Source organism: Mus caroli, unplaced genomic scaffold, assembly GCF_978045245.1.
Source record: "Mus caroli unplaced genomic scaffold, Mus_caroli_1 scaffold_8, whole genome shotgun sequence".
Classification (NCBI taxonomy): Eukaryota; Metazoa; Chordata; class Mammalia; order Rodentia; family Muridae; genus Mus; species Mus caroli.
Window position 1 is genome coordinate 129020336 of NW_028227263.1, and position 25775 is coordinate 129046110.

Consider the following 25775-nt stretch of genomic DNA (forward strand, 5'->3'; position numbering starts at 1 on the left):
ACAACTCTTAATTTTACCTGTCTCTCCCTGTACTCCCTTCCACAACCCCCTTTCCTTTGCCCTTTCCTACTTGATTATCCCCCTCCTAGCCCTTGCACATCCTTTTATAATTTGTTCTGTACACTTAATGGTTTGATTATTATGTGCTCAGCAGACTTTCTTACCTGGTATGATCTACTTTCTTCACAGTATTTTTTTCTATGATTTTCTTAAAAATATTTTCTGTTTCTTTAACATGGGTTTCCTTTTCTTCTTGTATTCCTATTGTTCATAGATCTGGTCTTTTCATAGTAGTGACCTAGATTTTCTGGATATTATGTGCCAGTAGTATTTTATATTTAATAAGTTCTTTAATATATTTATTTCTTCTATCATATCTTCAATAACTGAAGGTCTCAGTATATTGTACTTGTTAGTGAAAATTGCCACTAAGATACCTGTTTGAGTTCCTAAAATTTTCATTTTGAGACTTCCTTCAATTTGGATTTTTTGAATTGATTCTATTTCTACTCTGGTGTAAATCAGTTTAATACAATACTTTCCACGATTTCTTTGTGGTTCCATAGAATTCTTTAAAAGATATATTCATTTCCTTTTAAAAGACCACTATCATATTCATACAAGTTGTTTAAAGGATTTTTTTCTTGTGCATCAGCTATGGTAAAATATTCAGGACCTGCTGTGTTATGATTGCTGGAGCCTAGTGAAGATATATTGCCCTGGTTGTTATTGATTGTATTTTTATACTGGCATTTAGGCATACTAGATTAGGAAGATAATAATTCTAGGGGCTGATATATGGTCTTGTCATTATTGTATGGGAGTTTTGTTATCTGGCTTCTGTTTAACTTTGGTTATTATGAGTTTGAGGTGGCCCTACATACCCTACAGGAACTACATTGGGCTACCAGGTAAGATGAGTTTATGGGTTGGGAGATCTGAGAGTTAGGAATGGGATGGGTTGGCCATGGCAGAGGGACTTCTAAAGAGGGAGGAAAGCAGGGTGTTCCACTAAAATCTGCTTAGACAATCTCCAGGGAAGAGAGCCATATATTGAGAAGAGACCACAGCAGGAAGTTTGGTAAACAGGATTGGTAAACAGGAGGGGATGAGACTTAGGGATTGAATTTGAAGAATGGAGGGAGAGATGAAGATCTGAAGGTGTAACCTAATTGCTTCCTTTGTCGTAATGTTCTGTGGCTTCCTTGGTGTGCACTCTGGAGTTGGGGCATAGCAATTCACCCCCCAAAGTTTGGTGTTCTGCTGCAGAGAAGTATGAGTCTGGGTGGTTGGACTATGAGACAAGTAGGGGAAACTAAAAATCTATCTGCTAAAAGCCTACCTCTTTCCCTGGCCAGAGTAGTTTGTGAGTTCCCGAATGATTTGAGGGAGCAATTTAAGAAGGGAGAGACCTTTGGATCCACTAGAAAAGGGAAATGATGCCAAAAACTTTCTGCTGCATAGCTAAGGATGAGAATTGGAGGCCAGGCATGGTGGAGCATACCTTTAATGTCAGCACTTCGGAGGCAGGGGCAGGCAAATTCCTGAATTTGAGGCCAGCCTGGTCTACAGAGTGAGTTCAAAGGCAGCCAGGGCTACACAGATTAACCCTGTCTTGAGAGAAAAAAAAAACAAAACAAAACATGAACAACAACAACAAAAAAGATGCAAATTGGGCATGGGATCTAGAAAAACAGGGAGAAAGCCGAAGATCTGTTGTCAGCCAACCTACTTCCCTCAAGAGATAGAGAAAAATATATATTTAAAAAAGTAAAAGTGCAACCAGACAAAAATTGAAAGTTGAAACTATTCAAAAATAAATTTGACCTCATAGTGTTATCTCTCAGGAAGCAGGAGGGAGGAACCTGGGAGGGAAAGTGTATGGGGGGACTGGGACGGAGAGGTGAACCTGATACAGTATTGGGTGAAGGAAAAGGACTGAAACTCTGATGCCCAGCAGAATGAATGGAAACAGGCATCCTCTGAAAATAGGAGGTTGGGGGCGACGCTCCAGAATGCAGAATGGTTAGTTCATACTGTTGTTCCACATAGAGGGTTGCAGATCCTTTTAGCTCCTTGGGTAATTTCTCTAGCTCCTCCACTGGGGGCCCTGTGATCCATCAAAGAACTGACTGTGAGCATCCACTTCTGTGTTTGCTAGGCCACGGTATATTCTCACAAGAGATATCTATATCAGGGTCCTTTCAGCAAAATCTTGCTAGTGTGTGTAATGGTGTCAGTGTTTGGGGTTGATAATAGTATGGATCCCTGGGTCTGGCAGTCTCTAGATGGTCCATCCTTTCATCTTAGCTCCAATCTTTGTCTCTGTAACTCCTTTCATGGGTGTTTTGTTCCCAATTCTAAGAAGGAGCAAAGTGTCTACACTTTCATCTTCATTCTTCTTGAGTTTAATATGTTTTGCAAATTATATCTTGTATCTTGGGTATCCTAAGTTTCTGGGCTAATATCCCCTTATCAGTGATTACATATCATGCGACTTCTTTTTTTTTAATTTTTAATATTTTTTATTACATATTTTCCTCAATTACATTTCCAATGCTATACCAAAAGTCCCCCATACCGCCCCCCACTTCCCTACCCACCCATTCCCATTCTTTTAGCATTCCCCTATATTGGGGCATATAAAGTTTGCAAGTCCAATGGGCCTCTCTTTCCAGTGATGGCCGACTAGGCCATCTTTCGATACATATGCAGCTAGAGACAAGAGCTCCGGGGTACTGGTTAGTTCATCATGGTGTTCCAAATATAAGGTTGCAGATCCCTTTAACTCCTTGGGTACTTTCTCTAGCTTCTCCATTGGGAGCCCTGTGATACATCCAATAGCTGACTGTGAGCATCCACTCCTGTGTTTGCTAGGCCCCGGCATAGTCTCACAAGAGACAGCTATATTTGGGTCCTTTCAGCAAAATCTTGCTAGTGTATGAAACGGTGTCAGCGTTTGGAAGCTGATTGTGGGATGGATCCCTGGATATGGCAGTCTCTAGATGGTCCATTCTTTCATCACAGCTTGAAACTTTGTCTCTGAAACTCCTTCCATGGGTGTTTTGTTCCCAATTCTAAGACGGGGCATATTGTCCACACTTTGGTCTTCATTCTTCTTGAGATTCATGCGTTTAGCAAATTGTATCTTATATCTTTGGTATCCTAAGTTTTGGGCTAATATCCACTTATCAGTGAATACATATTGTATGAGTTCCTTTGTGATTGTGTTACCTCACTCAAGATGATGCCCTCCAGGTCCATCCATTTGGCTAGGAATTTCATAAATTCATTCTTTTTAATAGCTGAGTAGTACTCCATTGTGTAAATGTACCATGATTTCTGTATCCATTCCTATGTTGAGGGGCATCTGGGTTCTTTCCAGCTTCTGGCTATTATAAATAGGGCTGCTATGAACATAGTGGAGCATGTGTCCTTCTTACTGGTTGGGACATCTTCTGGATATATGCCCCGGAAAGGTATTGCTGGATCCTCCTGTAGTACTATGTCCAATTTTCTGAGGAACCGCCAGACTGATTTCCAGAATGGTTGTACAAGCTTGCAATCCCACCAACAATGGAGGAGTGTTCCTCTTTGTCCACATCCTAGCCAGCATCTGCTGTCACCTGAATTTTTGATCTTAGCCATTCTGACTGGTGTGAGGTGGAATCTCAGGGTTGTTTTGATTTGCATTTCCCTGATGATTAAGGATGTTGAACATTTTTTTCAGGTGCTTCTCTGCTATTCGGTATTCCTCAGGTGAGAATTCTTTGTTCAGTTCTGAGCCTCATTTTTTAATGGGGTTATTTGCCTTTCTGGAGTCCACCATCTTGAGTTCTTTATATATATTGAATATTAGTCCCTTATCTGATTTAGGATAGGTAAAGATCCTTTCCTAATCTGTTGGTGGTTTTTTTGTCTTATTGATGGTGTCTTTTACCTTGCAGAACCTTTGCAGTTTCATGAGGTCCCACTTGTCAATTCTCGATCTTACAGCACAAGCCATTGCTGTTCTAATCAAGAATTTTTCCCCTGTGCCCATATCTTCAAGGCTTTTCCCCACTTTCTCCTCTATAAGTTTCAGTGTCTCTGGTTTTATGTGAAGTTCCTTGATCCACTTAGACTTAACCTTAGTACAAGGAGATAGGAATGGATCGATTCGCATTCTTCTACCTGTTAACAACCAGGTGTGCCAGCACCATTTGTTGAAAATGCTGTCTTTCTTCCACTGGATGGTTTTAGCTCCCTTGTCAAAGATCAAATGACCGTAGGTGTGTGGGTTCATTTCTGGGTCTTCAATTCTATTCCATTAGTCCATTTGTCTGTCACTATACCAGTACCACACAGTTTTTATCACAATTGCTCTGTAGTAAAGCTATAGGTCCGGCATGGTGATTCCACCAGAGGTTCTTTTATCCTTGAGAAGAGTTTTTGCTATCCTAGGTTTGTTATTATTCCAGATGAATTTGCAGATTGCACTTTCTAATTCGTTGAAGAATTGATTTGGAATTTTGATGGGGATTGCATTGAATCTGTAGATTGCTTTTGGCAAGATAGCCATTTTTACAATGTTGATCCTGCCAATCCATGAGCATGAGAGATCTTTCCATCTTCTGAGATCTTCTATAATTTCTTTCTTCAGAGACTTGAAGTTTTTATTATACAGATCTTTCACTTCCTTAGTTTGAGTCACGCCAAGATATTTTATATAATTTGTGACTATTGAGAAGGGTGTTGTTTCCCTAATTTCTTTCTCAGCCTGTTTATTCTTTGTGTAGAGAAAGGCCATTGATTTGTTTGAGTTAATTTTATATCCAGCTACTTCATCGAAGCTGTTTATCAGGTTTAGGTGTTCTCTGGTGGAATTTTTAGGGTCACTTATATATACTATCATATCATCTGCAAAAAGTGATATTTTGACTTCATCTTTTCCAATTTGTATCCCTTTGATCTCCTTTTGTTGTCGAATTGCTCTGGCTAGGACTTCAAGTACAATGTTGAATAGGTATGGAGAAAGTGGACAGACTTGTCTAGTCCCTGATTTTAGAGGGATTGCTTCAAGCTTCTCACCATTTACTTTGATGTTGGCTACTGGTTTGCTGTAGATTGCTTTTATCATGTTTAGGTATGGGCCTTGAATTCCAGATCTTTCCAAGACTTTTATCATGAATGGGTGTTGGATCTTGTCAAATGCTTTTTCCGCATCTAAGGAGATGACCATGTGGTTTTTGTCTTTGAGTTTGTTTATATACTGGAATACATTGATGGTTTTCCGTATATTGAACCATCCCTGCATCCCTGGGATGAAACCTACTTGGTCAGGATGGACAATTGTTTTGATATGTTCTTGGATTCGGTTAGCAAGAACTTTATTGAGGATTTTTGCATCAATATTCATAGGGGATATTGGTCTGAAGTTTTCTATCTTTGTTGGGTCTTTTTGTGGTTTAGTTATCAGAGTAATTGTGGCTTCATAGAATGAGTTGGGTAGAGTACCTTCTGTTTCTATTTTGTGGAATAGTTTGTGAAGAACTGGGATTAGATCTTCTTTGAAGGTCTGATAGAACTCTGCACTAAACCCATCTGGTCCTGGGCTTTTTTTGGTTGGGAGACTATTAATGACTGCTTCTATTTCTTTGGGAGATATAGGGCTGTTTAGATCATTAACCTGATCTTGATTCAACTTTGGTACCTGGTATCTGTCTAGGAACTTCTCCATTTCATCCAGGTTCTCCAGTTTTGTGAGTATAGCCTTTGGTAGAAGGATCTGATGGTGTTTTGGATGTCTTCAGGATCTGTTGTTATGTCTCCTTTTTCATTTCTGATTTTGTTAATTAGAATGCTTTCACTGTGCCCTCTAGTGAGTCTGGCTAAGGGTTTATCTATCTTGTTGATTTTCTCAAAGAACCAGCTCCTTGATTGGTTGATTCTTTGGATAGTTCTTGTTTCCACTTGGTTGATTTCGCCCCTGAGTTTGATTATTTCCTGCCGTCTACTCCTCTTGGGTGAATTTGCTTCCTTTGTTCTAGTGCTTTTAGGTGTGTTGTCAAGCTGCTAATGTGTGCTCTCTCTAGTTTATTTTTGGTGGCACTCAGAGCTATGAGTTTTCCTCTTAGAAATGCTTTCATTGTGTCCCATAAGTTTGGGTATGTTGTGGCTTCATTTTCATTGAACTCTAAAAAGTCCTTAATTTCTTTCTTTATTCCTTCCTTGACCAAGGTATCATTGAGAAGAGTGTTGTTCAGTTTCCACGTGACTGTTGGCTTTCTATTATGTATTTTGTTATTGAAGATCAGCCTTCGTCCATGGTGATCGGATAGGATGCATGGGACAATTTCAATATTTTTGTATCTGTTGAGGCCTGTTTTGTGACCAATTATGTGGTCAATTTTGCAGAAGGTACCATGAGGTGCTGAGAAGAAGGTATATCCTTTTGTTTTAGGATAGAATGTTCTGTAGATATCTGCCAGATCCAGTTGATTCATAACTTCTGTTAGTTTCACTGTGTCCCTGTTTAGTTTCTGTTTCCATGATCTGTCCATTGGTGAAAGTGGTGTGTTGAAGTCTCCCACTATTATTGTATGAGGTGCAATGTGTCCTTTTAGATTTACTAAAGTTTCTTTAATGAATGTGGCTGCCTTTGTATTTGGAGCATAGATATTCAGGATTGATAGTTCCTCTTGGAGGATTTTACCTTTGATGAGTATGAAGTGTCCCTCCCTGTCTTTTTTGATGACTTTGGGTTGGAAGTCAATCTTATCAGATATTAGAATGGCAACTCCAGCTTGCTTCTTCATACCATTTGCTTGGAAAATTGTTTTCCAGCCTTTCATTCTGAGGTAGTTTCTATCTTTTTCTCTGACATGATTTTCCTGTAAGCAGCAAAATGTTGGGTCTTGTTTGTGTAGCCAGTTTGTTAGTCTATGTCTTTTTATCGGGGAGTTGAGTCCTTTGATATTAAGAGATATTAAGGAAAAGTAATTGTTGTTTCCTGTTATTTTTGTTGTTAAAGTTGGCATTCTGTTCTTGTGGCTGTCTTCTTTTTGGTTTGTTGAGGGATTACCTTCTTGTTGTTTCTAGGGCGTGGTTCCTGTCCTTGTATTGGTTTTTTTTCTGTTATTATCCTTTGAAGGTCTGGATTCCTGGAGAGATAATGTGTGAATTTGGTTTTGTCGTAGAATACTTTGGTTTCTCCATCTATGTTAATTGAGAGTTTGGCTGGTTATAGTAGCCTGGGCTGGAATTTGAATTCTTTTAGTGTCTGTATAACATCTGTCCAGGATCATCTGGCTTTCATAGTCTCTGGTGAAAAATCTGGTGTAATTCTGATAGGCTTGCCTTTATATGTTACTTGGCCTTTTTCTCTTACTACTTTTAGTATTCTATCTTTATTTAGTGCGTTTGTTGTTCCTATTATTATGTGTCGAGAGGTATTTCTTTTCTGGTCCAGCATATTTGGAGTTCTGTAGGCTTCTTGTATGTTCATGGGCATCTCTTTCTTTAGATTTGGGAAGTTTTCTTCTATAATTTTGTTGAAGATATTTGCTGGTCCTTTCAGTTGAAAATCTTCATTCTAATCCACTCCTATTATCCGTAGGTTTGGTCTTTTCATTGTGTCCTGTATTTCCTGGATGTTTTGAGTTAGGATCTTTTTGCATTTTCCATTTTCCTTGATTGTTGTGCCGATGTTCTCTATGGAATCTTCTGCACCCGAGATTCTCTCTTCCATCTCTTGTATTCTGTTGCTGATGCTCGCATCTATGGTTCCAGATTTCTTTCCTAGGGTTTCTATCTCCAGTGTTGCCTCATTTTGGGTTTTCTTTATTGTGTCTATTTACCTTTTTAGGTCTAGTATGGTTTTGTTCATTTCCATCATCTCTTTGGATGTGTTTTTCTGTTTTTCTTTAAGGACTTCTACCTATTTGATTGTGTTATCCTGCTTTTCTTTAAGGACTTGTAACTCTTTAGCAATGTTCTCCTGTAATTCTTTAAGTGAGTTATTAAAGTCCTTCTTGATGTCCTCTACTAGCATCATGAGATATGCTTTTAAATCCAGGTCTAGCTTTTCAGGTGTGTTGGGGTGCCCTGGACTGGGCGAAGTGGAAGTGCTGGGTTCTGATGATGGTGAGTGGTCTTGGTTTCTGTTAGTAAGATTCTTATGTTTACCTCTCGCCATCTGGTAATCTCTGGAGTTGTTATAGTTGTCCCTGTTTAGAGATTGTTCTTCTGGTGATTCTGATTACCGTCTAGCAGGAGACCTGGAAGACAGGCTCTCTCCTCTGAGTTTCAGTGGTTAGAGCACTCTCTGCTGACAACCTCTCCTCTTAAAGGGAAGGTGTACAGATATCTGGCGTTTGGACCTCCTCCTGGCCGAAGAAGAAGGCCCAAAACAGGACCTTTCCCAGATGCTGTGTTGCTTTGGCATGTCACAGAAGCTGTCAACTTCTGTGGTGCACACTCTCACCTGTGCAGACTAAGTTCCTAATTTCGGCGGAGTCCCAGATCCAAGATTGCGCTCCCTGCTCCTGAGGCAGTGGGCTCCCCATGCAGGGCAGACCACTGTCTTCCAGCTGGGAGGGTGCCGGGTGTCTGCGGCCCCAAAAGGGTGCTGCCTCAGCGGCTCTGTGGCTCCCGCCTGTCCCAGAAGATGTCTGCATCTGTGGTGCTCACTCTCACCTGTGCAGACTAAGTTCCTAAGTTCAGCAGAGTCCTGGAGCCAAGATGGCGCTCCCGTGCAGGGCGGACCACTGTCCTCTGGCTGGGAGGGTGCTGGATGTCTGCGGCCCCAAAAGGGTGCTGCCTCAGCGGCTCTGTGGCTCCTGCCTGCCCCAGAAGCTGTCTGCCTCTGTGATGCTCACTCTCACCTGTGCAGACTAAGTTCCTAAGTTCCGCTGAGTCCCGGAGCCAAGATGGCACTCCATGCAGGGCGGACCACTGTATCATTTGACTTCTTTTGTGGTTGGGTTACCTCACTCAGGATGATGCCCTCCAGGTCCATCCATTTGCCTAGGAATTTCATAAATTCATTCTTTTTAATCGCTGAGTAGTACTCCATTGTGTAAATGTACCACATTTTCTGTATCCATTCCTCTGTTGAGGGACATCTGGGTTCTTTCTAGCTTCTGACCATTATAAATAAGGCTGCTATGAACATAGTGGAGCATGTGTCCAAATTACTGGTTGGAACATCTTCTGGATATATGCCCAGGAGTGGTATTGAGGAATTCTCCAGTAGTACTATGTCCAATTTTCTGAGGTACCACTAGACTGATTTCCAGAGTGGTGTACAAGCTTGCAATCCCACCAATAATGGAGGAGTGTTCCTCTTTCTCCACATCCTCGCCAGCATCTGCTGTCACCTGAATTTTTAATCTTAGCCATTCTGACTGGTGTGAGGTGGAATCTCAGGGTTGTTTTGATTTGCATTTCTCTGATGATTAACGATGCTGAATATTTTTTGAGGTGCTTCTGAGCCACTTGGTATTCCTCAGGTGAGAATTCTTTGTTAAGCACTGCACCTCATTTTTAATGGGGTTATTTGATTTTTTTGAGTCCCCCTTTTTGAGTTCTTTTTATATATGTTGGATATTAGTCCCCTATCTGAATTAGTATAGGTAAAGATCCTTTCCCAATCTCTTGGTGGCCTTTTTGTCTTATTGACAGTGTCTTTTGCCTTACAGAATCTTTGCAATTTTATAAGGTCCCATTTGTTGATACGCCATCTTACAGCACAAGCCATTGCTGTTCTATTCAGGAATTTTTCCCCTGTGACCATGTCTTCAAGGCTTTTACCCACTTTCTCCTCTATAGGTTTCACTGTCTCTGGTTTTATGTGGAGTTCCTTGATCCACTTAGATTTGACCTTAGTACAAGAAGATAGGAATGGATCAATTCGCATTCTTCTACATGATAACAACCAGTAGTACTAGCACCATTTGTTGAAAATGCTGTCTTTTTTCCACTGGATGGTTTTAGCTCCCTTGTCAAAGTTCAAGTGACCATAGGAGTGTGGGTTCATATCTGGGTCTTCAATTATATTCCATTGGTCTACTTGTCTCTCGCTATACCAGTACCATGCAGTTTTTATCACAATTGCTCTGTAGTACAGCTTTAGGTCAGGCATGGTGATTCCAACAGAGGTTCTTTTATCCTTCAGAAGAGTTTTTGCTAACCTAGGATTTTTGTTATTCCGGATGAATTTGCACATTTCCCTTTCAAATTCGTTGAAGAACTGAGTTGAAATTTTGATGGGGATGGCATTGGATCTGTAGATTGCTTTTGGCAAGATAGCCATTTTTACTATATTGATCCTGCCAATCCATGAGCATGGGAGATCTTTCCATCTTCAGAGATCTTTAATTTCTTTCAAAAAGACTTGTAGTTTTTAATCATACAGATCTTTCACTTCCTTTGTTAGAGTCACACCAAGGTATTTTATAATATTTGTGACTATTGAGAATGGTGTTGTTTCCCTAATTTCTTTCTCAGCCTTTTTATCCTTGGTGTACAGAAAGACCATTGACTTGTTTGAGTTAATTTTATATCCAACGACTTTACTGAAGCTGTTTATCAGGTTTAGGAGTTATCTGGTGGAATTTTTAGGGTCACTTATATATATTATCATATCATCTGCAAAAAGTGATATTTGGACTTCTTCCTTTCCAATTTGTATCCCCTTGATATCCTTTGGTTCTCGAATTGCTATGGCTAGGACTTCAAGTACTATGTTGAATAGGTAGGGAGAGAGTGGGCATCCTTTTCTAGTCCCTGATTTTCCTGGGATTGCTTCCAGTTTCTCACCATTTACTTTGATGTTGGCTACTGGTTTGCTGTAGATTGCTTTTATCATGTGTAGGTATGGGCCTTGAATTCCTGAACTTTCCAAGACTTTTATCATGAATGGGTGTTGGATTTTGTCAAATGATTTACCTGAATCTAAGGAGATGATCATGTGGTTTTTGTCTTTTGAGTTTGTTTATATACTGGATTACATTGATGGGTTTCTGTATATTAAACCATCCCTGCATCCCTGGAATGAAATCTACTTGGTCAGGATGGATGATTGTTTTGATGTGTTCTTGGCTTCAGTTATTGAGAACTTTATTGAGTATTTTGGCATCGATATTCATAAGGGAAATTGATCTGAACTTCTCTATTTTTGTTGGGTCTCTCTGTGGTTTAGGTATCATAGTAATTGTGGCTTCATAGAATGAATTGGGTAGAGTACCTTCTGCTTCTATTTTGTGGAATATTTTGTGAAGAACTGGAATTAGATCTTCTTTGAAGGTCTGATAGAACTCTGCAATAAACCCATCTGGTCCTGGGCTTTTGTTGGTTGGGAGATTATAAATGACAGCTTCTATTTCTTTAGGGGATATAGGAGCGTTTATATCATTAACTTGATCCTGATTTAACTTTGGTACCTGGTATCTGTCTAGAAATTTGTCCATTTCATCCAGGTTCTCCAGTTTTGTTGATTATAGCCTTTTATAGAAGGATCTGATGGTGTTCTGGATTTCTTCAGGATCTGTTGTTTTGTCTCCCTTTTCATTCCTGATTTTGTTAATTAGGAATCTGTCCCTGTGCCCTCTAGTGAGTGTGGCTAAGGGATTATCTATCTTGTTGATTTTCTCAAAAAAATCAGCTCCATGTTTGGTTGATTCTTTGAATAGTTGGTTTTGTTTTCACTTGGTTGATTTCCCCCCTGAGTTTGATTATTTCCTGCTGTCTACTCCTCTTGGGTAAATTTGCTTCCTTTTGTTCTAGAGCTTTTAGGTGTGTTGTCAAGCTGCTAGTGTTTGCTCTCTCTAGTTTCTTTTTGGAGGCACTCAGTGCTATGAATTTTCCTCTTAGAAATGCTTTCATTGTGTCCCATAAGTTTGGTTATGTTGTGGGTTTATTTTCATTAAACTCTAAAAAGTCTTTAATTTCTTTCTTTATTCCTTCCTTTACCAATGTATCATTGAGAAGAATGTAAATAAGTTTCCACGTGAATATTGCCTTTCTAAAATTTTTGTTGTTATTGAAGACCATCCTTAGTCAATGGTGATCTGATAAGATGCATGGGACAATTTCAATATTTTTGTATCTGTTGAGGCCTGTTTTGTTACCAATTATATGGTTTTTGGAGAAGGTATCATGAGGTGCTGAGAAGAAGGTATATCCTTTTGTTTTAGAATAAAATGTTCTGTAGATATCTGATAAATCCATTTGTTTCATAATTTCTGTTAGTTTCACTGTGTCCCTGTTTAGTTTCTCTTTCCATGACCTGTCCATTGATGACAGTCGTGTGTTGAAGTATCCCAGTATTATTGTGCGAGGTCCAATGTATGGTTTGAGTTTTACTAAAGTCTCTTTAAGTAATATGGCTGCCCTTGAATTTGGAGCTAGATATTTAGAATTGAGAGATGTGAGGCCCTTTCTTAAGAAAAAACATAAAAAAACCTCAATATACTGAGTGACTGTGTAAGCACATACCTTGATCTCAGCACTATGGAGATAGAAACAGGAGGGTCTGAAGTTCAAGGTCATGATGTTCCAAAAAGCAGTTTAAATTTAACCTTGGTTTTATGAGAACCTCTCCTCCCTAAAAAGAATCCCCAGCCTTTGTCTTTCAGAGACCATAGATGAGCCACATTGCAAGCTCACTCAATATATAAATGTTAAGTGTGAGTCCTTCCTCCTTTTGTTCCATTTCTTTTATTGCCTAATTCCTTTCATGCTCTCTCATTTAATGATGCCCTTTTCACAACGCTTTTATCATCCCCATCCATAGATCCTATTTTTGAATCCTTTCTCTCAGTGTTCTCTGTTTATTGCCCTCATTTCAGTTTCTTCCTCTTTTAGGATACAAAGGGAACCATAAAGAAGATCTGTGACTTCCTAGGGAAAAAATTAGGGCCAGATAAGCTGGATCTCGTCCTCAAGTACAGCTCTTTCCAAGCCATGAAAGAAAACAGGATGTCTTGTTTACATCTCATTAAGGAAGATCTGGTTACTATTGGCTTGAAACTCATGAGAAAAGGTAAAGAGATTGTCTACCTTCAGAATATGTCAGAACATGTGAAGGGCTTGTTGTGCCAATGAAGCTCTAAGTAGTTGTTGAGAATGTACTGAAAGTCACTGCTTATCACTGATAGCTTCGCACAGACATGACAGGGAAGGTTTTTATGGAGAAGATGTGGGTTTAAGACATTCTGCAAAGTTGATTTATTCTGGGAAATAAACTTGAGATTGCAAATGGTCATGTCCAATAACTTCAATGAAAAAAAAATGGGAAAGTAGTCAGTGTTCTATGAGGCATTGTAAAGTTCCCTGTATCCTATTCCTCATCTCTAAAATATAATATAAAAAGTGTAATGCAGGAGACCAAGATATATCTAATATGATAACCATAGAACCACAAAAAATCACATTAACAGCTGGAAAAGATTTTGAACAGGTCAAGATTGCTGCCCAATGTAAGGCAAGATTATACTCCAATAGAATTTTAAAAAGTCTCTAGTGTTAAAATTTGATGTTATTTGCCATCCTATGTTTAGATTACTTTATGTTCATGAACCTTCTCTTCTTTGGAATTTACTGTCCTGGGAGGGGAATTTCAATCTTCGCTATTATGTGCCAACTGCTCTCTATTCTGTGAGCAGATTTTGTGTGTGTGGTTTCATTTGTGTACAGTTCTAGAGTGACTTTGCCAAAATGAATCAGACCTTGAGGCTCACCCAGACCTAATTAGATAATGATAGGTGAAGAGTAGAAGAAAGAAGGTGTCAGTCATCAGATATTTAGCAATGAATAAAACATGGGTATAAATTAATGAAGTAAAAAGCTATGAGTTTAATTTTCATTATCCATAATTAAAAGTTTCAGTCTTTACCTTCAATTGACTGATTTGGAGTGTGAGATTTGGAAACTAACAATATAAGGATATCAGAAGTTTTGGTAGAAAAAAGGAAATCAAAGTAGTTACCAGATTGTATTTAATCCAGTAGTCTTATTATCCAAATAATAGGAAATTGTGACTGAGATGTAAACATAAAGATATGTCAACACTAGCTAAAAGAAAATGGAAATCTATACACTAAAGATCAAGGCATGTAGAAGAATAAACTGTTCTTGCCAGCTGCCCTCAGACTCGTGCACTCCAGATTCTGTGGAGACATATTTCTCTGCACTAGAAATGAAAGTCTCACCTAAGCAAAGTGGTCTGTTCCTAGATTTCCTATAATGAATGAGAATTTAGCAGAGTTAACACAGTGTAAGAAAATAAAAGTCTGTTATTACATACCTAAAAGAATGAATTAGCTCTGTTATTAGCAAAAGAATAAGGAACCTGGCAAGCAAAATCATTAGCATAGACAAATCAGAGCAGATGGAATAGAATTTAAGACAAAATTCCATGAAGACAACTGTTGTTTCAGCTTTTCCAGGAAGATTCTTTTAGGATGAGACCACACTTGGATTTAATCTCTTCCAAATACAAATACTATTTGTCATGCAGCACAGATGATAGCAGGAATACTTATATAAATACATACACTAGTTATAATATAGTTCTACCAAAATACTTGATAAGACTTCATTAGTCTTTTGAAATTTAATTATCCTAGTGATTTTATGTAGCGTTTTTTTTTTTCATTTGAAGACAGCTTTTTTGGGGGGATTATTTTTCTTATACTAGTGTGACACCAATACCCAGTAAGCCACCTAACTCTGGAAACCAGGTCACTGATGGGGAACACAAAATACATTACCCACTTGCTTCACTAATTCATTATAGAGAATGATGAAATGGATATGTCTGGAAATAACATTGAAAGGAAAATGTATATAAAGATAATATTTATCTTCTAAATTCCTCTATCAGATTGGTGCCATTTTTGAATCATCAAAATATGAGCAAATAAAAGAAAATGATAAACAAAGTTCATTATTTACCATTAGATAACCTAATTCCCTAAATCATAAAGCATTAAAAAGCTGTATTAAGTGTTAGACTTGCCTGAGCCAGGAGGAATTCACTAGATGTATTTTCCCATATCCTTTAATTGTTCTTATCTCAAGACACAAGAAATTATCTTTTATTGCCTCTGTAGAGCTACTTTGTAAGATTTATCCCAGAGACTCAATCATTCAAGTTATTGAGATGTATCTGGTTTTAAACTCCAAGTGATGATTTTCCACGTGCATTTGTAGTCATTGTAGTTCAATATTTAGACTCTGTAGGAAATGCACACTAGAGAGATATTCAGCCACTGTTTGGTTGACAAGACTTTGTAAAGGCAATGCCACAATAAAGACATGTATAGGAAATATATTCTGGCAAACCTCAAAATTCCCAGCCCTGATTACTTCACAGTACATGTTTAATGGACCTTCAGAAGGCATTATTCAGAGTCAAAAAGGGAAAATGACCCAAAGACAACGGAAGAAACCGGTCATCTTCAGGCCAAAAAGAAAATCATACAAAGATTTATACAATACTCTGATGTGAAATCTGCAGCCTTTAGAATTATGAGGAAGTTCTTTTTCAACAAGAGTTAAGCCAGGACAAGTCCCTTCCAGTAGGAGCCAGCACCAGGTCACCTTTGGCGCGGATTCCGCGGACACCCCCAAGGTCCCCTACAGGACTCTCCACCCGATCTTAAGACCACCAATGAGTGGAACACAACTTCTACTCCTATGCAATTGCTCAGAACCTGAGACAGCATTAGGGAAGTAGGAAAGCTGGCCTGACCAGGGTCACAAGTCCCTTCCAGTCAGCTCTAGCACTTGGTCACCAGGGCTCAGAGTCAGCGGACACCCCCAAGGTCCCTAGAGTACAGCTTCTGAGACAGACCCCATTTCAGGCTCCAGACATCTGGGAACCTCCACTGCCAGAGAAGAGATGTCTGCTCTGCCTGGGAGGGCTTTGCTGGAGCTCCTGGGGGATCCATCTTGGTTCCTGGATCCCTCTGAGACTAGTCTGTGCAGGTGAGTGTGGACTACAGAAGCTAACAGCTTCTGTGACAGGCAGAAGCAACACAGCTTCTGGGACAGGTCCTGTTTTGGGCCTTCATCTTCTGCCAGGAGGGAGTCCCAAACACCAGGTATCTGTGCACCTTCCCTGTAAGAGGAGAGCTTGCATGCAGAGAGTGCTCTGACCACTGAAACTCAGAGGAAAGAGCTAGTCTCCCAGGTCTGCTGATAGAGGCTAACAGAATCACGGGATGAACAAGCTCTAACCAGAGACAACTATAACAACTAATTCCAGAGATTGTCGGATGGTGAAAGGCAAATGTAAGAATCTTACTAACAGAAACCAAGACCAATCACCATCATCAGAATGTAGCACTCACTCCTCCCCCAGTCCTGGGCAGCCCAACACACCCGAAAAGCTAGACCCAGATTTAAAAGCATATCTCATGATGATGGTAGAGGACATCAAGAAGGACTTTAATAACTCACTTAAAGAAATGCTCGAGAATACTACAAAGAGTTATAAGTCCTTAAAGTAAAACAGGAAAACACATCCAAACAGGTGATGAAAATGAACAAAACAATACTAGACCTAAAAAGGGAAGTAGACACAATAAAGAAAACCCAAAGTGAGGCAATGCTGGAGATAGAAACCCTAGGAAAGAACTCTGGAACCATAGATGCAATCATCAGCAACAGAATAGAAGAGATAGAAGAGAGAATCTCAGGTGCAGAAGAATCCATAGAGAACATCTACACAACAATCAAAGTAAATGCAAAATGCAAAAAGATCCTAACTCAAAACATCCAGGAAATCCAGGACAAAATGAGAAGACCAAACCTACAGATAATAGGAATTGATAAGAATGAAGATTTTCAAATTAAAGGGCCAGCAAATGTCTTCAACAAAATTATAGAAGAAAACTTCCCAAACCTAAAGAATGACCTGCCCATGAACATACAAGAAGCCTACAGAACTCCAAATAGACTGGACCAGAAAAGAAATACCTCCCGACACATAATAATCAGAACAGCAAATGCACTAAATAAATATAGAATATTAAAAGCACTAAGGGAAAGGGGTCAAGTAACACATAAAGGCAGGCCTATCAGAAATACACCAGACTTTTCACCAGAGACTATGAAAGCCAGAAGATCCTGGACAGATGTTATATAGACACTAAGAGAACACAAATGCCAGCCCACGATACTGTACCCATCCAAATTTTCAATTACCATAGATGAAAAAACCAAAGTATTCTACGACAAAACCAAATTCACATATTATCTTTCCACAAATCCATCTCTTCAAAGGATAATAACAGAAAAAAAAATACCAGGACAGAAACCACGCCCTAGAAAAAGCAAGAAAGTAATCCTTCAACAAACCTAAAAGAAGACAGCTACAAGAGCAGAATGCCATCTCTAACAACAAAAATTATAGGAAGCAACAATTACTTTTCCCTAATATCTCTTAATAGCATTGGACTCAATTCCCCAATAAAAAGACATAGACTAACAGACTAGGTACACAAACAGGACCCAACATTTTGCTGCTTACAGGAAACCCATCTCAGGGAAAAAGACAGACACTACCTCAGAATGAAAGGCTGGAAAACAATTTTGCAAGCAAATGGTCTGAAGAAAGAAGCTGGAGTAGCCATTCTAATATTGAATAAGATCAACTTCTGTAGCCTCCCCTCCCACAGCCTTAATGGTTCTACTGTTTACACCTGGATGGAGCTTCCTGCTCAACCATTTTGCCATGCTCACTGCTGGAACCTGCTGCTTTGCCGTTCAGAAGCCATCACGTGATCACCCTGCTACTAGACCCCAAGATTATTTGGCGGAAATTGGGCCCCTCCCCCTTCCTTTATAACTGAGTGCCAAAATAGTAAAAATTGAACCTTGAACGGAGACTTTTGTCTTAGTTCCTTCCTTATCTCGCAAACTTCCAACCCAAATTTATCCAAAAAGACAAGGAGGGTCACTTCATTCTCATCAAAGGTAAAATCCTCCAAGAGTATCTCTCAATTCTGAATATCTGTACTCCAAATGCAAAGGCAGCCACATTCATTAAAGAAACATTAATAAAACTCAAAGCACACATTGCACCTCAACAATAATAGAGGGATACTTCAACACACCACTTTCAACAATGGACAGATCATGGAAAGAGAAACTAAACAGGGACACAGTGAAAGTAACAGAAGTTATGAAACTAATGGATCTAACAGAAATCTACAGAATATTTTATCCTAAAACTAAAACTTCTCAGCACCTCATGGTACCTTCTCCAAAATTGACCATATTATTGGTCACAAAACAGGCCTCAAAAGATCAAAAAAATATTGAAATTGTCCCATGCATCCTATCAGATCACCATGGACGAAGGCTGATCTTCAATAACAATATAAATAATAGAAAGCCAACATTCACGTGGAAACTGAACAACACCCTTCTCAATGATACCTTGGTCAAGGAAGGAACAAAGAAAGAAATTAAAGACTTTTTAGAGTTTAAGGAAAATAAAGCCACAACACACCCAAACTTATGGGACACAATGAAAGCATTTCTAAGAGGAAAATTCATAGCACTGAGTGCCTCCAAAAAGAAACTAGAGAGAGCACACGGTAGCAGCTTGACAACACACCTAAAATCTCTAGAACAAAAGGAAGCAAATTCACCCAAGAGGAATAGACAGCAGGAAATAATCAAACTCAGGGGGAAAATCAACCAAGTGGAAACAAGAAGAACTATTCAAACAATCAACCAAACAAGGAGATATTTCTTTGAGAAAATCAACAAGATAGATAAACCCTTAGGCAGACTCACTAGAGGGCACAGGGACAGCATCCTCATTAATAAAATCAGAAATGAAAAGAGAGACAAAACAACATATCCTGAAGAAATCCAGAACATCATCAGATCCTTCTACAAAAGGCTATAATCAAGAAAACTTGAGAACCTGGATGAGATGGACAAATTTCTAGACAGATACCAGGTACCAAAGTTAAATCAGGTTCAGTCAAAACAGTCCTATATCCCCTAATGAAATAGAAGCAGTCATTTATAATCTCCCAACCAACAAAAGCATTGTACTTGAAGTCCTTGCCACAGCAATTTGACAATAAAAGGAGATCAAGGGAATATAAATTGGAAAGGAAGAAGTCAAAATATCACTTTTTGCAGATGATATGATAGTATATATAACTGACCCTAAAAATTCCACCAGATAACTACTAAATCTGATAAACAGCTTCTGGGAAGTAGCTGGATATAAAATTGACTCAAACAATTCAATGGTCTTTCTCTACACAAAGGATAAAAAGACTGAGAAATTAATTAGGGAAACAACACCATTCTCAATAGTCACAAATATTGTAAAATACCTTGCGTGACTCTAACTAAGGAAGTGAAATATCTGTATGATAAGAATTTCAAGTCTCTGAAGAAAGAAATTAAAGAAGATCTCAGAAGATGGAAAAATCTCCCATGCTCATGAACTGGCAGGATCAATATAGTAAAAATAGCTATCTTTCCAAAAGCAATCTACAGATCCAATACCATCCCCATCAAACTTCCAAGTCAATTCTTCAACGAATTAGAAAGGGCAAAGTGAAAATTCATCTGGAAAAACAAAAAACCTAGGATAGCAAAAGCTCTTCTCAAGGATAAAAGAACCTCTGTTGGAATTACCATGCCTGACCTAAAGCTGTACTACAGAGCAATTGTGATAAAAACTGCATGGTAGTGGTATAATGACAGACAAGTAGACCAATGGAACAGAATTGAAGACCCAGATATGAACCCACACTACTATGGTCACTTGATCGTTGACAAGGGAGCTAAAACCATCCAGTGGAAAAAAGACAGCATTTTCAACAAATGGTGCTGGTACGACTGGTGGTTATCACGTAGAAGAATATGAATTGATCCATTCCTATCTTCTTGTACTAAGGTCAAATCTAAGTGGATCAAGGAACTCCACATAAAACCAGAGACACTGAAACTTATAGAGGAGGAAGTGGGGAAAAGCCTCAAAGATATGGGCGTAGGGGAAAAATTCCTGAATATAATAGCAATGGCTTGTGCTTTAAGATTGAGAATCGACAAATGGGACCTCATAAAATTGCAAGGCTTCTGAAAGGCAAAAGACACTCTCAATAAGACAAAAAGGTTACCAACAGATTGGGAAAGGATTTTTACATATATATATATATATATATATATATATATATAATCCCATATATATATAAAGAACTCAAGAAGGTGGACTCCAGACAATCAAATAACCCCATTAAATGGGGTGCAGTGCTAAAAAAGAATTCTCACCTAGGGAATACCGAATGGCTGAGAAGCACCTGAAAAAATGTTCAGTATCCTTAATTATCAGGGAAATTCAAATCAAAACAACCCTGAGATTCCACCTCACACCAGTCAAAATGGCTAAGATTAAAAATTCAGGTGACAGCAGATGCTGGCTAGGATGTGGACAAAGAGGAACACTCCTCCATTGTTGGTGGGATTGCAAGCTTGTACAACCACTCTGCAAATCAGTTTCGTGGTTCCTCAGAAATTTGGACATAGTACCATCAGAGGATCCAGCAATACCTCTCCTGGGCATATATCCAGAAGATGTTCTAACCGGTAAGAAGGACACATGCTCCACTGTTTATAGCAGCCTTATTTATAATAGCCAGAAGTTGGAAAGAACCCAGATGCCCCTCAACAGAGGAATGGATTCAGAAAATGTGGTACATTTACACAATGGAGTACTCCTCAGCTATTAAAAAGAATGAATTTATGAATTTCCTAGGCAAATGGATGGACCTGTGAAAGACTCTAAGACTCACAAAGGGAGACACTCACTCAAGCCTCGGGGCAGCCGCGCACCCAAGAAGACACTGAGACCGAACTTAAGATGTATAGAGAGTAAGATTTAATACAGCAACGACAAGAAAGCACATAAAAAGCACACATACCAGATATCTGGGGTCGAAACTCATGCAGCCAGCAAGGTGCAGAGGAGATTCGGCGACTAGCCCAAATTTTCACAGGCTTTTATAGGAAATAGCCAGGGGAAAAGTACAAGTTTTACGTCACCAAGGGGCTTTGCCAAGGGGCTTTACATAACCAAGGGGTCGTGTCCTATATTTTGGCAATGTACTCGATCTATTGGAACATTCTGGGGTAGTACCAGGAGGCCCCTATCTCAAAAATGTTCATGGAACAGTCCTCAGTTAGGAGGGGTAGGACTAGGTTTGTTCCAGAAGACCCCTTATCTAAAAAATGTTCCCGGAGCAGTTTCCAATTGGGAGGGGGTACCTTGGGGTAAAAAGTTCAGGTGTGTTCCGGGAACAATCTCCAGATGGGAGGGGTAAGAGGACCCTGAGCTGAAGAGTTCATGGAGAGTTCAGCTTTTCTTCTTTCACCTGGAGGGCATCATCCTGAGTGAGGTAACCCAATCACAAAAGAACTCACATGATATATACTCACTGATAAGTGGATATTAGCCCAGAAATTTAGAATACCCAAGATACAATATATAATTTCCAACCTCATGAAACTGAAGAAGAACGAAGACCAAAGTGTGGACACTGTGCCCCTTCTTACAATTGGGAACAAAACACCCATTGAAGGAGTTACAGAGACAAAGTTTTGGGCTGAAGCAAAAGGATGGACCATCTAGAGACTGCCATACCCAGGGATCCATCCCATAATCAGCCTCCAAACGCTGACACCATTGCATACCCTAGCAAGATTTTGCTGAAAGGACCCTGATATAGCTGTCTCTTGTGAAATTATGCTGGGGCCTAGCAAACACAGAAGTGGATACTCACAGTTAGCTATTGGATGGATCACAGGTCCCCCAATGGAGGAGCTAGAGAAATTACCCAAGGAGCTTAAAGGATCTGCAACCCTATAGGCAGAACAACAATATGAACTAATCAGTACCCCCCAGAGATCGTGGCTCTAGCTGCGTATGTATCAGAAGATGGTTTAGTCAGCCATCATTGGAAAGAGAGGCCCATTTATCTTGCAAGCTTTATATGCCTCAGTATAGGGAAATGCCAGGGCCAAGAATTTGGGTGGGTAGGGGAATGGCGTGGGAGGGTATGGGGGACTTTTGGGATAGCACTGGAACTGTAAATGAAGAAAATATCTAATTAAAAATAAATTAAAAAATAAAAATAGTTCACTTTAATTGAAGTTAAACTTTGCATCACCATGGGGCTACATAAAATATTTTTTAAAGGAAAATCAAACAATCCACAACTATAACATGAGCAACATAGTCTATTATACTGATTTCCCTCCCAACGTGCCAAATGCATTTGAAATTCACTTTTACGATATTGAAAGATACCAAGAGCTTTCTATCTTACAGGGCTCATCCATGTCACTCTCAATCTCTTCAAGGAACAAGAATCATCACAAGAGTGGGAAGATAAGAGATAGAAATCAGGGAGCACTCCAGCAAAATGATGTTTATCAGACTCGACAAGGGTGCTGTAGCCATGAACTATAGATGCAAGACATGAATAAGCCAACTAAATACCCAACTCGGATAGGGATGGGCCTTCTGAAGTACCACCCCTATCTGAAAAGCTATTGGACACTGATGTCCTGGAAGTGGGGCAGACATCAGTTTGCTTCAGGGATGTGATCCCTAATAAGTTGCTCATGCTCCAGTGAACGCAACGGAACTATGTGCATACTATCAGCGTCAAGCAGACCCTTGGTGGCTTTTAAAAGAATACAGGAAATAGGGGAAAGTGATGTGGGGAAAATAAAAGTAACTAGAGGGGAGAGAGTGGGGGGGGTGGATTTGATTAAATCAATTATACACGTGTATGGAATTTTCAAGCAATAAAATTAAAAATGATGAATACAAAATTTCCAAAGTTAAAAAAAAAAGAGTTAAGACACCACATGCTAGGGTTATCCTGCCATCTGACATACAAAAGATTGGAGAGATTTTTAGAAACAAGAATGAAAATAAAAGTGCATCAATAAGGTGCAAAGAATTTGCACACAGGTGAACTTACAACTCCATGTGTGTTCCTCCAAAGATGTGGTTTCTCAGATGGACTGATTTATTCCATTGGGAATCCATATTGAATTTGTTGAGATGCTTGTAGTCTAGCAACATCTGGTTTGGCTTATCAGGATTCAGGCATGCTGTCAACAACCATAAGAAAACATGTTCGAATAAAGAAAAGAAAGAACCTGAGAGCACAATGAATATTAATAGCTACCCATCTCATTAGATGACACTTTTATATTCATATAAATTATAGTATGTTATTTTAATATGCTGTATCAGGGATTTACATTTTTATGAATTCTTTATATTTTCTTTAATATAGCTCTCTGGGGAATTAAAATTAACTTATGTGATGATACAGAAAGAAAGTAATGTGATAAAGAAGAGAATGGCTTCTATTGTCATTGTTTTTGGATTCAAATACACATCTATCACTGTCATACTGGTAATATCTCAAAGACTAAATTTTCCTCATCAGCAAAATAGGAGCACTGCCTATACCATTCTCAGGTATTCACGAATTTATTTAAAAATCCCACACTGAGTATGTCCAATATGTCTGGCACTCTTTTTAAAATGAACCATTTAGTAATTTCAGAAACATTTTCTATTCAAATATATTAGATACATGTTCTGTGTGTATACTAAAAGCATAAATGCATAGTACACATTACAGTGTCACAGCTAGAAAATAGAGCAAGAATGGAGCCTGCTGTGTTGTAAATGGAGGAAAGATGGGAAGAGAAGGTTACAGTGTCATTAATAAGGAGACAAAGAGCAAGATGTAAATATAAGAAATATATTAGCCTTCTAGAGTGAAGGAAGATACAACACAGCGTGAGCGGTTGATTAATCTCTAAGACTCAAACTAAAGACATTCTGGAATGGAGTGGTGAAAAACATTATATGGTGAGAAAACACAGTGCTACACAGCAGGAGCTGAAATTATACAGATCTTCATGCATCACCAAACACCATGGATGAGTGAAACAAAGTCCTGCAATGCCCTCAGCTGGGAGGGTCTGTGTCTACTGTATCTGGTGAGAAAATCAAGACAGCTGAAAGGCTGCTCATAACTGTGTGTATCTGCAGCATTTGTGAACCCACACACACACAAGTAGAAACTACTTTAAGATATTGGTTAAAAGTTGCTTTTAAATTATTTACTTCTATAAGTAAATACTAAGATGTAGACAGAACGGTTGAACTCTGTTTGAATCATTGAGATGATAAACACTTCTGAGTAGGATAGCATGATAGGAACAAGTTTGATGGGAAGCAGGAATAATCTGAGTATATATAAAATGATCAAGCCAGTGTTGCTGCTGTTAGATTGTCTAGGATATAGGTTGGGAGAGGAAATGTAGGACATAATTTAGACAGAGGTAGAAGTTTGTATATATGATTTCAGGACTGAAGAAATTTTCTAGAGAAAATGGTAGTTTTATTTATTAATGCCAGGGACCAGGCTCAGTCAGCATCTCTCAATCCATGGGAATGAAGGTTTCAGCAGGTGGGCATGGAGTCTAAGAGAATTTACAGACAGACACAGACAGAAAAGAGTGTGCTGAATCTGAATGTATTGTCACTAATGGAACACCAGTCTTATATAATACAGAAAACAAAGGAGTAGGATGTCACAGCAGGCAAAGTACATTGAAGTATCTGACACAAAACAGAGAAATGACTTCAAAATACTTACAGGAACCAGGTAATATTTACAGTAAAGATAAAACAGCCCTGCCTAGAGTCAGCTAATGACAGGTAAGGATTTCATACCCTAGTCACAATTTGTGCTACTCCCGTGAGCCTTGTGAAATCTATCACCAGGGGGTTCTGCTCTAGCAGACCTTCTCATGAAAAATGCAATATCACAACCCTCCTATTTCCCAGACCTTGGTAAATGCTTGCATATGAGTGTAACTTGGATGTTCTTTTAAGTATCTGTAGGGAATTCATCACCTTGCTTCTAATATGCAGTGTAACCTGCTATACCTGGCTGTTATGAAGATTCTAAGTATACTTTGCTAAGCTAGCCCTGAGACTTCTAAATCTTTTCCAATAAAATACCATAAGAAAACATGCAAGACCCTCCACAATATTGCAGAAACAAATCTGGGGCATTCTAGTTATGGGAATGCCAAGGTTCCAGGAGGTTCTTTCATTGAAACTGTGCCTCAGGATTGTTTACAGATTTCTAAACCTGTAATGTGAGTCACTACTGGAGTGAATTTAGCATAGTAACTGGGTGATCATTATCAAACAGAAGGTAAAAGCATATGATGGGAAGAGCTAGTGCAGTGTTACAACCATTATTATTCCACCTATGTGTCTCCTTCACATTTTATAGGCACAACTGGGGACTGGCAGAATCACTTCACAGTAGCCCAAGCTGAAGCCTTCGATACAGTTTTCCAGGAGAAAATGGCCGGATTCCCCCCAGGGATGTTCCCATGGGAATAAGTTTTCAAAACATTTTAATATTATATGAACACTGATGTTTATGTTCCTGTTATTTTATATCTTGATTACCTGGATATGGTCATAGAATAAATCCTGTTGTGGAATTGTGAGGGAGATTTTTTTAAAAGCTTGTCTTACTAATACTAGTAGTAGCAACAGTAGTGGTGGTAGTGCTGGTGTGTATACCTTTCTGTTTGTAGTACCATCAAAGGCCAGAAGAGTGCCTTGGTTCCGAGGGACCTGCAGTTGCATGTAGCTGTAAACTTCCTTCTTTGGGTCCTAGGAACTCATCTCAGGTCCTCTA

At 39.1% G+C, this 25775-nt stretch overlaps 1 pseudogene; it reads left to right on the forward strand.

Moving 5' to 3' along the window:
- The window catches only part of LOC147003497 (sulfotransferase 2A1-like), a 61941-nt pseudogene extending 36470 nt beyond the window's left edge, over positions 1-25471 (forward strand).
- The last annotated feature ends 304 nt before the right edge of the window (positions 25472-25775 follow it).